This window comes from Paramisgurnus dabryanus, chromosome 9 (genome assembly GCF_030506205.2).
Source record: "Paramisgurnus dabryanus chromosome 9, PD_genome_1.1, whole genome shotgun sequence".
NCBI lineage: Eukaryota > Metazoa > Chordata > Actinopteri > Cypriniformes > Cobitidae > Paramisgurnus > Paramisgurnus dabryanus.
Genome location: NC_133345.1, coordinates 2,277,329 through 2,293,430, shown reverse-complemented (window position 1 = coordinate 2,293,430; position 16,102 = coordinate 2,277,329). Strand labels below are relative to the sequence as shown.

The following is a 16,102-nucleotide window of genomic DNA, read 5'->3' as shown; positions in this document are numbered from 1 at the left end:
GGTGCCTGCAGACATCGAATGTGTATTGTGGATAAAAAATGGCCAGTGGGGTGGGACAATTTTTCTTGAATTAAGTGTTTATGGGAAAAGTTCACGAATTTTTTCTTACCCTGTAGTCAGATTTATTTGCTTGTTTTAAGCATAAAATAACAGGAGAAGAAATTGTGTAGGGGGAGCAGAGGGTTTTTTTTCGTTCAAAGAAAAGCAGCGTGGCACGAATGAATGTTTGGCTGAAATGCTATCGTAATTTCCCCCTTAATTTTCCTTACAAACATGAAACCAGAGAGAAGGGTCAGTTGGCATCGAATTGCACCTTGTATTCGGTGATTGATTGAGGAAAAATATGCGTATGTGTATATATATACTTGTTTTGTTGAACAGAGACAATGGCCGCGTGCTCCAGCGTCACCTATATGCCTATTTCACAAAATGGCGGCTTTGACCGGAAGTAGGGAAAACATCGTTCAGGTTGCACCACTACGATGGCCACTCAATATAGTATGGACTGACAGCTGCTTTGTTTTCTCCTACACATGAATTTACTTGTAAAAATAACAATAACAGATATTGTCGATTGGTGTTATATTATTTTTTTAGCATTTCGTATTATCAAAATATATCATATGTTAGACAGCTTATCAATTTTAAATAAAATAACGAGACATACATAACTATTCGTGTCTGCTCCCGTTTATTGTAATGAGTGTGCACATTTGGAGAAATACTTAGACATTTTACTTCTTATTTCTTTAGACTGAATAATTATTTCTTATTAATTCCAAAGTATGCGACCCGATGATCTAATCGTGGTGTATGTGCTATTCCTCGTTTGTTTGCCTGCATCCATTGCTTTACGGCTTGCTTGTTGCGTTTAAATGCACATTTGATTTCTTTACCAGCATTGGATTTAGACCATTCAATGAGAAGAGTTAACCGCGTTTATTATGATTGATAAGCCCTCAACGGAGAATGAGGTCGGCATACATTAAAAGCCTTATTTTGTTTTTATCGTGTGCCTTCCAAAATGTATGCGACGGAACTTAAATCACGCAAAATATGAATGGTAACTAGACGTGCTTGTTGTGTGCAAGGAGTGCATTTATTTGTAAACTTTTGCTAAATCAAAATGGTTTATTTGTATTTGCTTTTTACCTGGGTTTTATCAGGTTCGCAGTCGGGACATTTTTAATCCATAGTGTATGCATAATTAATTTCAAAGAAATAAGAAGTAAAATGTGTAAGTATTCCTCAAAATGTGCTTTGGACTAAGTCCCCCGTCATCACAGCAAACGGGAGCAGACCCGAATAGGTATGGCTAGTTATTTTATTAAAAATTTCCAGCCGTCTGTAAATTTATGTTTGAAAGAAAAAAGTAAATTAATATCTTACTTACTGTTTTTGTCTTGTTTTCTAGTGAATATCTGACAATGCTTAAATGGAGATACATTTACTTGGTAAGCAAAGTGGCTTAAGATATTATGTATTGTAATAGAAAATTGTTATAAAAACGTTTTGTTTTTGCTGGGAATTCTTGTATATATTTCACAGCTATATAATTAATTATAATAACGCACTTTTTGTTGATAAACATGTTAAAAAATACATTAACACATAATAATGTGGCAACAAATCAAATGTGCATTTAAATGCAACAAGCAAAAATAAATAAATAAAGCAAATGCACGGAAAAGAAACGAGGAATAAAAGAAACACCGCGATTAAAAAAATCAGATCGCATACTTTGTAAAATAATTGAAATAAATTATAAAAATCAACAGGTTTATATTTAAAACAAATAAAAAATATCTGCCAGCGGGGTAAGAAAAATAAACTTAATTCTAGTTTCAACTTAATTCAATAATAAACTCAATTTAGGTTTATTTTTCTTACCCCACTGGCAGATATTTTTACTTGTTTTAAGCCTTAACCTATTACATTTTAGAATTTATTTCAGTAAACAAGACTTAAATTCTAAGCCACTTTGCTTATTAAGTAAATGTATCTCGATTTAAGAATTATTTTTTAACTCGAAAACATTAAGAAAATACTAAGTAAACGAACAAATTGGGATGTTCAAAACACTTAAATATTTTTTTTCACTCTACCCTTCATATTACAGCTGTCGAAAAACCACAGCAACGTTGACAGACCCGGAAGCCATGATACATTAGCAGTTTTTAAAATAAGTTAAATCTAGAATCCTTATTGGTTTTAGATACTTTAAAGCAATGAATGATCTTCTTTCTTTTGAATTGATTTGGTATTATGGAGGAGCTCTGTGTCTGGTTATTGAAGATGATTTGTTCTTTGCTCCTATGTTGGCTTATTTTTTTGTTATTTCCGTTACTATATATATTTTTTTCTTTGTTTTTTCTGATTTGAGGTTATGAAAATGTTTTAATTTGTAATAAAGGTTTTTTGAAAATTCTAAATTCTCTCTATCTCTCTCTCTCTCTCTCTCTCTCTCTCTCTCTCTCATGAGCGTGGATCAGATCCTGCATTAAAACATGAACTTCTGATTTGCTAGCTCAACGTTCTACCTCTGGGTTATACAATGAGAACGTATAGAGTTAAATGCCCGCTAGCCTCCACCCCAAAAGCCAGCGCCTTCGCCGGCTCCCCCTTTGGCTGCGTCTATTCCGGTATCGCTTCTCGGCCTTTTGGCTAAGATCAAGTGTAGTATCTGTTCTTATCAGTTTAATGTCTGATACGTCTCCTATCCGGGGACTATATGTTAAATGGATTTTTGACCTTCGGAAATGGAAGCGGAGCTTGCTCCTTCCACTTCATGCATCAACATGGTATTGCAGTGTTTCCATGAATGGTGCGCTCCCCATCTCGGGGATAAATAAGTCAAGTATAAAAAAAAGAATTTGCTTCTTTTGTGCGTGAATGACGGTGTTTTTTCTAATCCGTGTGTTTTAAAATTGCTGTGATTTCGTTGGCTTTATTGGTTTAACGAAAAGCTTGCGTGGAAATGAACACGCTGATAAAGAAATGTTTTTGTAATGTATTTAATTAATTTCTTTACAAGTTTGCGGAGGTGATACGAGGACGAATTAAACATCCTCGACACAGCTGAAGGCGCAACAAAAGCGAACGAGACCGATTGGAATGTTAAAAACACCTGAAAACTTTTTTCACTACCCTTCATACTACAGCTGTCGAAAAACCACAGCAACGTCGACAGACCTGGAAGCATAGCTGTACTTGTTTAACTCACAACGACAACGGGTAAGTCATTGAGCCCTGTGTTTTTATTTATCCACGTTCTAAAATTGCTATGCTTTCGTTGTTTCTTGATTGCTCTGTACATTTTTTTTTGTTTCTATTCCACGTAAAGTTACTTTGTAATAACGAAACCATATATTTGAATGCGCAATTTAAATCCATTTGATTTAAATTGTTTCACATATTTCACTCTACACGGTTCAACCGGGCTGGAAACGGAATAAAAACAGGGTAGATCTCGAAGAATGTTTGGTCTCAGACGTGGCTTCGTGCGCTTTCCACCTGGTCACACACAGTAAATGAAATGTTAGTCGGCCGGCCTCCGGGGGCGCCGTCGATGTGATCGGTCACAGGAAGATGCGGCCGTCTGGCCTCAAAGGGTGTCGCTCATACTTACCTGGCAGGGGAGACACCATGATCATGAAGGTGGTTCACCCAGGGCGAGGCTCAGCCATTGCACTCCGGTTGGGCTGACCCTTTGCGAATTCCCCAAATGTGGGAATCTCGACTGCAAAATTTCTGATAGTGGGGGACTGCGTTCGCGCTCTCCCCTGACCTTTGTGTTAAAAATAGATTCGCTTGTCGTTTTACGTAAAATCCAAGAGACGTCTAACCACGGCCCAAGAATACATTAGTCATCAAAAAAGCGGCTATTCAACGACTACATAACTTTTAATAGACAGCGAATAAGTGTCTAGGCTAAAACAAGGCTTAATTTGGGCTGTCAGTGAAAATCTAATAGCCGTTTGACCATTCCAAACGAATAGACTAGCCATTAAATAGAACCACAATCAAACGGCTACATGTCTAAGAGCACAAAATAATGCTTAGATGATTCTTTTACTTCCAATATAAGAGGTTCTCGGGAATGGCAATCATCCAAACTAATAAATTATAAAGGCTTTTATAAGAAAATGACAACAGTTAAACAACCTAGACAGCGTTGGGCAATACAAAATGCTAATAAATACAAGACAAATTGAAATATTGTACATGCATGTACATTAAACAAGCCAACAAATCTGCCAATGGGCTACGACAATTTTTCTTGAATTAAGTGTTTATATCTAGATTTGTTTCTTACCCCTTTGGCAGATTTATTTGCTTGTTTTAAGCCCAAATTCTGAGTTTTTTCTCCCTAAAGGCTAGGTTTATTTTCTTAGGGCATTTTGCTCATCAAAAAATGCATCTTATTTTAAGACTTTCTAGATATTTGTATAGTTAAAACAGTTCGAAATAACAAGTAAGAAATGATTTTTTGCAATGTATTCATTCATTCGCTACCCTTCATACTACAGCTGTCGAAAAACCACAGCAACGTCGACAGACCTGGAAGCGTAGCTGTATTTGTTTAACTCACAAAGACAACGGGTAAAGTATTTTCTTGATTACCTAAATGACTTGCTGTAGGAAAATAAGTTTAGGTTTAAGGGGGGAAATACAGTTTAAAGGGATATTTCAATTTATGATGATAATTCTGTCATCATTTACTCATGCATACAGGCTTACAACAACACGAGGATTAGTTTTTTTCTGAGTAACACAAAAGAAGGTATTTTGAGGAATGATGGTAAACCCACAGCAGATAGTCACCATTGACTTCCATAGTAGGAATAAAAAAATATGATGGAATTTAATAGGTACCATCAACCGTGTGCTAACCATCACTTTGCAAAATATTTTCTTCATCATTTATCACGATACTTCCAAAATATTTTTTCCTACTAAGTCAATATTTCATTATTTGCTTTACAAGCTTAAAAATGATGGTGACAGGATTCCATGGTAATCACAAACAGGTAAACAAGTAAAATAATCACTATTTACTTTTAAAAGCATTTTGAAAATTGCTTGCTTATGCTGGGAGTAAAGGTATTTCATGCAAAAGGTATTTCCTCTTTAAAAGGTAATGTATGCTTCTTTTAAAGCTGACACATTTGCCACATTAAAATAACAGAAATGTGTACTGTTTAAACTTTTTGGAGCCGGTGTGTCTGTGTTCTTGGGGCACACATCTACATGTAAAAGCAGAATTGCTTATTATTCTTCTCTATTTCTTGTATAGGTCAATTATGAGTGAAGAACCGTTCACCAAATGAAGACCGCAGCCAGGTGACGGGATCCTGTGGTAATCACAAACAGGTAAACCAGTAAAATAATCATCATTTAATGTTAAAATAATTTTGAAAATTGAAGTTCTGTGTGTTCTTATTGTACTTTATTTATTTCTGCAGGTAAGCACCATACCGTAAGCTTCATTCCCTTTATAACAGGTAAGGTTCATACTGTTTTATTCTTTTGTACTGTTTTATTCGTACTGTTTTAAATCATTCAGTAAATGCAAAGTTAAACTGATGTGTTTTTAATCTAGATTTAAAAGTGTCTACTGTTGAAGCACATCTGATCTCTTCTGAAAGCTGATAATAACTGAATGCTGAGGCACCTTGTTTTGAGTGAACCCTTGTTTTTTCTAAATGACCTGATCCTATTGATCCGAGTAATCGGTTTCATATTCGATTAGCATATCTGTCATGTATTGTAGCCATGAAGTGGTTTTTAAACAAGAAACAGTACTTTTTAAATCCATTGACCATTGCAATAATCGGCCCTGCTGGTGATGAAAGCATGAACAAGTTTCTCTAAGTCCTGTCTTGAGACAAAACCTCTAATTCTGGCAATATTTCTGAGATGGTAGTAAAAGCAGAATTCCTTATTATTTTTCTCTATCTCAGGCTCTACGGCATATATGTCATGATTTTATTTGTCTATTTATATGTCTATTTACAAGGACTGCCTTGGCCAAATGTTATTGTTAATTAATATTGAAGCAGTTATTTAACATAGGTCCTTTGAGTAGTGATTTGTGTAATGATCCATATATCTATTTTTATGTATATTTTTAACTTAGGAATGTGATTTTAAAGCTCATATTTGTTATTGTATGACACCTCTCATGTTATGAAAGTAAAAAATAAATGTATTTTCTGATGTCTTGCATTTCTGTTTTTAAACTGTTAATCCTTATCAAGTGCTATACATTAGAAAGTGGATATAGAGTGAAATGCACACGGTGAATAATGAACGCAGACCTTCAGTGCCGGACCTCTGACCCGCTAACCTCCATCCCGACAGCCAGCGCCTTCTCCGGATGCCATTGCGGTATCGCTTCTCGGCTTTTTGGGTAAGATCGAGTGGACACCGGGGACTACACGTTTAAATGGATTTTTGACCTTCGGCTATGGAAGCGAGGCTTGTTCCGTCCACTCCGTGCATCGACTCTGGCGCTTTCCGGGGACAAATAAGGTGAGTTTAAAATCAGAGTTTGCTTCTTTAGTGCGTGGTTGCCAGTTTGTTTGCCAGTCCGTGGTCCATAATACGTTCCGCGTTCGTGGTCTCTCCATCGCTCAGTACTTTTCTGTGTTTCTATTTTACGTAAAGCTAACACCAAAACGATTGTGGAAGGCGCTATATAGATTGTTCTCAAAGAAAAAAAAACGAGAAACAAACCCATGTGAATATGGGTCAAATTATCTAGGCGGAGCACTTCGTTCAAAGAAAAACGCAACAGAATTGTTTGCGTTGAACAAAGACAATGGTGCCTGCAGACATCGAATGTGTATTGTGGATAAAAAATGGCCAGTGGGGTGGGACAATTTTTCTTGAATTAAATGTTTATGGGAAAAGTTCACGAATTTTTTCTTACCCTGTAGTCAGATTTATTTGCTTGTTTTAAGCATAAAATAACAGGAGAAGAAATTGTGTAGGGGGAGCAGAGGGTTTTTTTTCGTTCAAAGAAAAGCAGCGTGGCACGAATGAATGTTTGGCTGAAATGCTATCGTAATTTCCCCCTTAATTTTCCTTACAAACATGAAACCAGAGAGAAGGGTCAGTTGGCATCGAATTGCACCTTGTATTCGGTGATTGATTGAGGAAAAATATGCGTATGTGTATATATATACTTGTTTTGTTGAACAGAGACAATGGCCGCGTGCTCCAGCGTCACCTATATGCCTATTTCACAAAATGGCGGCTTTGACCGGAAGTAGGGAAAACATCGTTCAGGTTGCACCACTACGATGGCCACTCAATATAGTATGGACTGACAGCTGCTTTGTTTTCTCCTACACATGAATTTACTTGTAAAAATAACAATAACAGATATTGTCGATTGGTGTTATATTATTTTTTTAGCATTTCGTATTATCAAAATATATCATATGTTAGACAGCTTATCAATTTTAAATAAAATAACGAGACATACATAACTATTCGTGTCTGCTCCCGTTTATTGTAATGAGTGTGCACATTTGGAGAAATACTTAGACATTTTACTTCTTATTTCTTTAGACTGAATAATTATTTCTTATTAATTCCAAAGTATGCGACCCGATGATCTAATCGTGGTGTATGTGCTATTCCTCGTTTGTTTGCCTGCATCCATTGCTTTACGGCTTGCTTGTTGCGTTTAAATGCACATTTGATTTCTTTACCAGCATTGGATTTAGACCATTCAATGAGAAGAGTTAACAGCGTTTATTATGATTGATAAGCCCTCAACGGAGAATGAGGTCGGCATACATTAAAAGCCTTATTTTGTTTTTATCGTGTGCCTTCCAAAATGTATGCGACGAAACTTAAATCACGCAAAATATGAATGGTAACTAGACGTGCTTGTTGTGTGCAAGGAGTGCATTTATTTGTAAACTTTTGCTAAATCAAAATGGTTTATTTGTATTTGCTTTTTACCTGGGTTTTATCAGGTTCGCAGTCGGGACATTTTTAATCCATAGTGTATGCATAATTAATTTCAAAGAAATAAGAAGTAAAATGTGTAAGTATTCCTCAAAATGTGCTTTGGACTAAGTCCCCCGTCATCACAGCAAACGGGAGCAGACCCGAATAGGTATGGCTAGTTATTTTATTAAAAATTTCCAGCCGTCTGTAAATTTATGTTTGAAAGAAAAAAGTAAATTAATATCTTACTTACTGTTTTTGTCTTGTTTTCTAGTGAATATCTGACAATGCTTAAATGGAGATACATTTACTTGGTAAGCAAAGTGGCTTAAGATATTATGTATTGTAATAGAAAATTGTTATAAAAACGTTTTGTTTTTGCTGGGAATTCTTGTATATATTTCACAGCTATATAATTAATTATAATAACGCACTTTTTGTTGATAAACATGTTAAAAAATACATTAACACATAATAATGTGGCAACAAATCAAATGTGCATTTAAATGCAACAAGCAAAAATAAATAAATAAAGCAAATGCACGGAAAAGAAACGAGGAATAAAAGAAACACCGCGATTAAAAAAATCAGATCGCATACTTTGTAAAATAATTGAAATAAATTATAAAAATCAACAGGTTTATATTTAAAACAAATAAAAAATATCTGCCAGCGGGGTAAGAAAAATAAACTTAATTCTAGTTTCAACTTAATTCAATAATAAACTCAATTTAGGTTTATTTTTCTTACCCCACTGGCAGATATTTTTACTTGTTTTAAGCCTTAACCTATTACATTTTAGAATTTATTTCAGTAAACAAGACTTAAATTCTAAGCCACTTTGCTTATTAAGTAAATGTATCTCGATTTAAGAATTATTTTTTAACTCGAAAACATTAAGAAAATACTAAGTAAACGAACAAATTGGGATGTTCAAAACACTTAAATATTTTTTTTCACTCTACCCTTCATATTACAGCTGTCGAAAAACCACAGCAACGTTGACAGACCCGGAAGCCATGATACATTAGCAGTTTTTAAAATAAGTTAAATCTAGAATCCTTATTGGTTTTAGATACTTTAAAGCAATGAATGATCTTCTTTCTTTTGAATTGATTTGGTATTATGGAGGAGCTCTGTGTCTGGTTATTGAAGATGATTTGTTCTTTGCTCCTATGTTGGCTTATTTTTTTGTTATTTCCGTTACTATATATATTTTTTTCTTTGTTTTTTCTGATTTGAGGTTATGAAAATGTTTTAATTTGTAATAAAGGTTTTTTGAAAATTCTAAATTCTCTCTATCTCTCTCTCTCTCTCTCTCTCTCTCATGAGCGTGGATCAGATCCTGCATTAAAACATGAACTTCTGATTTGCTAGCTCAACGTTCTACCTCTGGGTTATACAATGAGAACGTATAGAGTTAAATGCCCGCTAGCCTCCACCCCAAAAGCCAGCGCCTTCGCCGGCTCCCCCTTTGGCTGCGTCTATTCCGGTATCGCTTCTCGGCCTTTTGGCTAAGATCAAGTGTCTGGCCACAAGGGGGAGTGATCGCCTCATTGCAGGTTTCTGGGTTTTTGCTTACCTATAGCTTAAACCACATATCTGTGAAGAGGTATATATTGCTTTTGCTTGCTTTTTTCGCTTGCTTTTGCTTTTACTTATTTATTTTTCAGGTTTTAAAGAAGACTCTGTATTTGTGCAACGATCGTTTTAAGGTAAGTTTGAATTTTTTAATTGTTTATTGGTTTTAGTGTGTTTTAGTATATTTTAAGCTGTTGGTGCCTCCAACATGTCGGCTGCTCGTGCCGGCGTGCGGAGGCACCACAGCGTGCGGTTTATATTTAAAGAAGTTGAGGGTAAGCTCCTGGGGATGTCACGTCTTGACTTCTCCAGGAAGTTTGTCCAAAAAGCCCTCAACTTCAAAGCTACAGATATTAATTGTTTGATGACGTTGCCTTTTAACAAAGGCTTTGATTTGAGTTTTAATAGTGCTTCATTGCTTATTGATTTCTGGCAAAGATTTGAGGTTGTAAAGGCCCAGTTTTCTATGTTTACTGTGGAAAGGCTTTCTGATAACACACTTAAAACTGTGATTGTCAGGATGTTTAATGAAACAGTGACTGGAGAAGACATTTGTGTTTGGCTGGGTAGATTTTGCACTGTTCGTGGCCCGCCTATCAAAGTGCTTGATGAGGATGGCATTTGGAACTGCTCCTGGCGAATTCCCATCAAACAATGGGAGGACGCTGGGGGCTACCTAGGCCTGAGACATCTGCCTTCAATGATTGTGCTGGGAGAAAACAGGGGCTACATTCACTATCAGGGGATGCCCAAACTGTGTAGGAAGTGTGGAAGTATGGGGCATCTCGCTGAAGCATGCCAGGAATTAATATGTGGGAAGTGCAGAGAAACTGGTCATACTTTTGAAGAATGTACCAATGGCAGGAGGTGCAATCTTTGTGGAGATTCAAACCATCTCTACAGAGATTGCCCAAAAAGCTTTGCCAACAAGCTTAAGGCACCCAAGATGGCCGCCCCACATGGCCAACAAACACAAGAACAAAGGGAGGAGGAGGCGGTCCCTGAGGTTTTGGCGGGAAATTCAAAATCCCAGCCAGCTTCAGGGATTGGGCAAGATGGAGGATGTGGGGTGGCCCCAGGGGCGGAGTCAAATGTTTTAAAGGAACTTGGGGAGGAAGAGAAAGACAATGAAAGTGATGAAACAGTTTCCAGCATGATCACTGTGCCTGAGGTGAGTACTGATTCTAGTGGGAGTAAAACCGATTGTTCACTCCCAAGTGCTCAAGTGCAGAAAAGGCCTGCGGGATCTCCTTTGTCCAAGACAGAGGAGAAAAAGCTTCGGGCCACACAGCAACCAAATAGTTCCTCTTTGGAAGATCTGGATCGTGTGTGGCCCCAAGAATCCCCCAATGAGGTCTCTTTTCTTCAAATTAGGCTAAGAACATCATCGCCCAAGGAGCCACAAGAGAGTGTCTCTGTGGTTCCTCTGGAACAAATTGTCTGCTCTCCTGTCTCCAATACCGTGGGGATAAAGGAAGAGCAAGTTTCCCAAGAAATTTTATGATTTTAAATTACCTGTAGTTTTATTTGGATAATGTTTCTCTTTTAAAGTTCATGCTTTTTAAAACCTTACTGCTCATGGCCCTCACTGTCTCTACAATCAATGTGAGAAGTGTGAGGACTAACATCCGAGCACAGAGTGTTTTATCCCTTTTAAAGTCTTTTAAGTCAGATGTGTTTTTATTGCAAGAGTGTTCTCTGCCCTTTTTAACTAATTATAGAAGGTGGGAGGAACTATGGACCCCAGGACCCTCACTGTGGAGCGGATCAAATTTTAATAAATCAGATGGTGTTGCAATTTTAATAAATAATTCTAATATCTTGGTGAAGGGCAGCACGGTGGTGAGGGACGGACGGGCCATTTTAACAAATCTGACTTTTTTAGACAGGGATTTTAAGATTCTCAACGTGTATGGTTTTACAGATAAAAATGAAAGGCATGAACTTTTAGAGGTTTTGCAGCCTCACATGCTAGGTAGGGCTCCCCTGGTGGTGGCAGGGGATTTTAATTGTGTTTTAAGCCAAAAGGATAGGAAGAGGGTAGGGGAAGATTTTAAGGTAGATAAAACATCGGTTTTATTGCAGGGTTTAGTGAGAGATTTTAAGTTAGTCGACTGTTTTAAACTAATGCATCAGAGAGAGGAGGGCTTCACCTGGTTCAGTGGTGATGGCACTAAAGCCTCTCGAATCGACTATGTTTTTACAAGAGACTGCCCGCCAACCGATGCTACATTGACCCCCCTTTTCTTTTCTGATCACATGATGCTGTCTTGCACCCTTTCACTGCCCACTGGTGTGACGGTAGGGGGAGGGCTGTGGAAGCTGAACTGTTCCCTTCTCGAGGATGACGAGGTAGCTAGACAATACAGGGAGCAGTTTAGCCAATGGCAGACCCTCCAAGACTTTTATGATTCACGTGCACAATGGTGGGAGATGGTAAAACACAGGACAAGGCAATTTTTTAGAAAAATAGGAAAGATGAAAAAAGACAGGGAGAAAAGACGCATGATGGGGCTGCAAAAAAGACTGCAGAGGTATTTTAATCTTTTAAATGAAGGATTGGATTTTAGTCAAGAAATTAAAGATGTTAAAGAGGAAATGTCAGCCTTAAGTGAAACTCAAAGCAAAGGAGTATTTTTAAGAAGTAGAGAAAGAGATATTGAGGAAGGGGAAAAATGCACCAGATATTTTTTTAAGAAGATTGTTACAAAGGCTAAAGCAATAACATCACTTAAAACAGATGGGAGGGAAGTGCATACAACAAAAGAAATTTTAAATGGAGTGACAGAATTCTATGAAAGTTTATATTGCAATAAAGAAGTAGAAAACGAGACAATAAAGGAAGTTTTAGAGTTTGTGGAAAAAAAGGTAAGTTGTGAAAATGTGTTTTTATCTCAAGATTTAACCATTTTAGAATTACATACTGCTCTTAAAGGTTTTAAACGAGGGAAGTCCCCAGGAATGGATGGACTCCCCCTGGAGTTTTATGTGACGTTTTGGGATATTTTAGCACATGATTTATTGACTGTTTTTAAGGAATTTGAGACTCTAGACAAACTTCCTGACAGCTTCAGAATAGGGATAGTTTCACTTTTACATAAGAAAGGAGACAAGACTGACCTTAAGACGTGGCGACCAATCACACTTTTAAATTTTGACATTAAACTTTTTAGTAAAATTTTAGCAACACGAATGTCTACTGTTTTAGAGGACATAATCCACCCGGATCAAGCATGTGCTGTGCCTGGGAGAAAGATCACGGACAGTCTAGTGCTGATTAGAGATGCCATCTGTTTTGCGAGAGACAGAAACATTCGGCTAGCAGTCCTAAATTTAGATTTTGAAAAAGCATTCGACCGGGTCTCGCACAAGTACCTGTTTCATGTACTGGAAAAAATGGGTTTCCCAGGGAGATTCATAGCTTGGGTGGGATTGCTGTACAACGGCTTAGTCAGCAGAATTCTAGTTAACGGGCATCTTTCCCAAGCTGTAAATATATGCAGCGGCGTCCGTCAGGGGTGTCCTTTATCTCCCCTCCTGTATGTGGCATGTATGGAACCACTGGCACAGATCTTGAGAAGGGATAAATGGATTAAAGGACTAGACGTGCCTGGGACTGGTGGACTGACAGCGACCTGTGTTTTATATATGGATGACGTAACCCTTTTAACAACTGATGTTTTATCTTTACGAAGAGCAATGGACTTGACTGACTGGTACGGTCGGGCCTCAGGCGCTAAACTTAACAGAAGTAAGTCTGAGGCCCTGCTCTTCGGGCCGTGGGGGAACATTGACACAGGAGGACTGGATGTGGATTTTAAAGAAACAGACCTTAAAATTTTAGGAGTTAAATTTGACAAGGAGGGTGGTGGACGGGGAAACTGGACTGACTTGTTAGGGAAAGTTAGGAAAAGACTGGGGTTTTGGGGACAAAGACAGTTGACATTACATGGAAAAGTGCTGATTTTTAAAGCTGTAATTTTACCATTGCTTTTACTTGTATGTTCTGTTTTTAGTCCTACTAAACAATTTTTTACAGACCTGGAGAGGGCCGTATTTTATTTCCTGTGGGGGTCCAAATGGGAACGTCTAAAGAGAGAGGTCGTAAAGAAAAGACCAGAAAATGGTGGGATAGGCCTCCCAGACCCACGACTGTTTTTAACAAGCCGATTTACTGCCCTGCACATTAGTTATGCAGTGACCCCATCCAACGAGAACAAGACGACAGCTATGGTCAGATATTGGATGGGGTCCTACCTGAGATTCTTAAAAGTTTTACCAGTTGATTTAAAAACTCCAGTATCTTTTAATTTGCCCCAACAGTACAGTTTTATCAAGACATTTTTAAAGAAATACATTTTAGAGACTCAAGATGTAAATATTTTAACAAATCACAAATCTCTTGTCTCTCTTGTACAGGACCGGGAGTCAGTGAGCCCAGTTCCAGGCCTCACTTTAGAGGAGGCCAAACAAGTATGGAGGAACACTGCCCACCCCGCTCTTCAGAACAGACACAAAGATTTGGCGTGGTTGGTGGCCCATGAGATCCTCCCAGTCAGGGCGGTAATGCACTCCCGGGGTATGGCCAAGAACCCAGTCTGTCCACAGACTGGGTGTAATCTACCGGAGACTGTTCGACATCTGCTCTGGGAGTGCGGTAATGCGAGGGACCTGTGGGCCAGAACCGGTCCCCTGTTTTTCCCGTGCCTGCCAGCAGGTGGGGTCCAGATGGACTACAAGCTCGCAGTCCTGGGGGTGGGTCGGGGCCTGAGGGTGTTGTCAGCACAAGAGTTCACCTCGCTCTGGCTCACCCTAAATGCCATTAAGGACACCATCTGGACCACCAGGAACCTGCTGGTGGGGAAACGTGTTACGGTGCCCCTCCACGCACGCGAGCGGATGGTCAGAACGGTGTTGCAGGGGCACCGGACATAATCATTCGGACGAAGGGGCCGGGGCCACACAGGGAGGTCCCAGCTTGCCACCGTGCCTGGCTGCCCGTAGATGCACCCAGACCACCACCGGCTACGGGAACAGCGGGCCGGAGGGTGGGGATCTCCGCTGGGCACCAAGAAAAAAATAGAAAAAGTTTGTTCTGTAGAGTGGGGTGATGGCCACGTTGGTAAGGGCTCACCCCGGCCCTGGACAATAAAGGACTTTTAAAAAAAAAAAAAAAAAAAAAATTTTAGGTTGTTGTTTTACAATTGTTAAAAACTTTATTTCATGCATTGTTTTATTCTTAAACTCATTGGCTTTTTACCCTTTTAACACCCAGAAAAGATTTTAATAGTCCCATCTCTTTAAAAAAGTCTTAAATGTTATTTATTGTCTGACGTTTTAAAGATATTTTATTGATATAAATAACTGTGACTGTGAATGTGAGTGTTTCTTCAAAGCCATGTTTGTTTTTGAAAAAAGATGTGATGACAATAAAAAATTTTCGAAAGAAAAAATCTGTTCTTATCAGTTTAATGTCTGATACGTCTCCTATCCGGGGACTATATGTTAAATGGATTTTTGACCTTCGGAAATGGAAGCGGAGCTTGCTCCTTCCACTCCATGCATCAACATGGTATTGCAGTGTTTCCATGAATGGTGCGCTCCCCATCTCGGGGATAAATAAGTCAAGTATAAAAAAAAGAATTTGCTTCTTTTGTGCGTGAATGACGGTGTTTTTTCTAATCCGTGTGTTTTAAAATTGCTGTGATTTCGTTGGCTTTATTGGTTTAACGAAAAGCTTGCGTGGAAATGAACACGCTGATAAAGAAATGTTTTTGTAATGTATTTAATTAATTTCTTTACAAGTTTGCGGAGGTGATACGAGGACGAATTAAACATCCTCGACACAGCTGAAGGCGCAACAAAAGCGAACGAGACCGATTGGAATGTTAAAAACACCTGAAAACTTTTTTCACTACCCTTCATACTACAGCTGTCGAAAAACCACAGCAACGTCGACAGACCTGGAAGCATAGCTGTACTTGTTTAACTCACAACGACAACGGGTAAGTCATTGAGCCCTGTGTTTTTATTTATCCACGTTCTAAAATTGCTATGCTTTCGTTGTTTCTTGATTGCTCTGTACATTTTTTTTTGTTTCTATTCCACGTAAAGTTACTTTGTAATAACGAAACCATATATTTGAATGCGCAATTTAAATCCATTTGATTTAAATTGTTTCACATATTTCACTCTACACGGTTCAACCGGGCTGGAAACGGAATAAAAACAGGGTAGATCTCGAAGAATGTTTGGTCTCAGACGTGGCTTCGTGCGCTTTCCACCTGGTCACACACAGTAAATGAAATGTTAGTCGGACGGCCTCCGGGGGCGCCGTCGATGTGATCGGTCACAGGAAGATGCGGCCGTCTGGCCTCAAAGGGTGTCGCTCATACTTACCTGGCAGGGGAGACACCATGATCATGAAGGTGGTTCACCCAGGGCGAGGCTCAGCCATTGCACTCCGGTTGGGCTGACCCTTTGCGAATTCCCCAAATGTGGGAATCTCGACTGCAAAATTTCTGATAGTGGGGGACTGCGTTCGCGCTCTCCCCTG

General features: G+C 38.5%; 3 non-coding genes and 1 pseudogene across 3 annotated transcripts; all 4 read left to right on the top strand.

Annotated features, from left to right (window-relative positions):
- The first annotated feature begins 2,644 nt into the window (after positions 1–2,644).
- On the top strand, positions 2,645–2,835 carry LOC135764522 (U2 spliceosomal RNA). The gene has a single exon (XR_010540069.1). It is a non-coding gene; the product is annotated as a U2 spliceosomal RNA (small nuclear RNA).
- A 785-nt stretch (positions 2,836–3,620) lies between these two features.
- LOC135764324 (U1 spliceosomal RNA) lies at positions 3,621–3,785 on the top strand. The gene has a single exon (XR_010539878.1). It is a non-coding gene; the product is annotated as a U1 spliceosomal RNA (small nuclear RNA).
- An 11,193-nt stretch (positions 3,786–14,978) lies between these two features.
- On the top strand, positions 14,979–15,152 carry LOC135764551 (U2 spliceosomal RNA; annotated as a pseudogene).
- A 785-nt stretch (positions 15,153–15,937) lies between these two features.
- LOC135764323 (U1 spliceosomal RNA) lies at positions 15,938–16,102 on the top strand. The gene has a single exon (XR_010539877.1). It is a non-coding gene; the product is annotated as a U1 spliceosomal RNA (small nuclear RNA).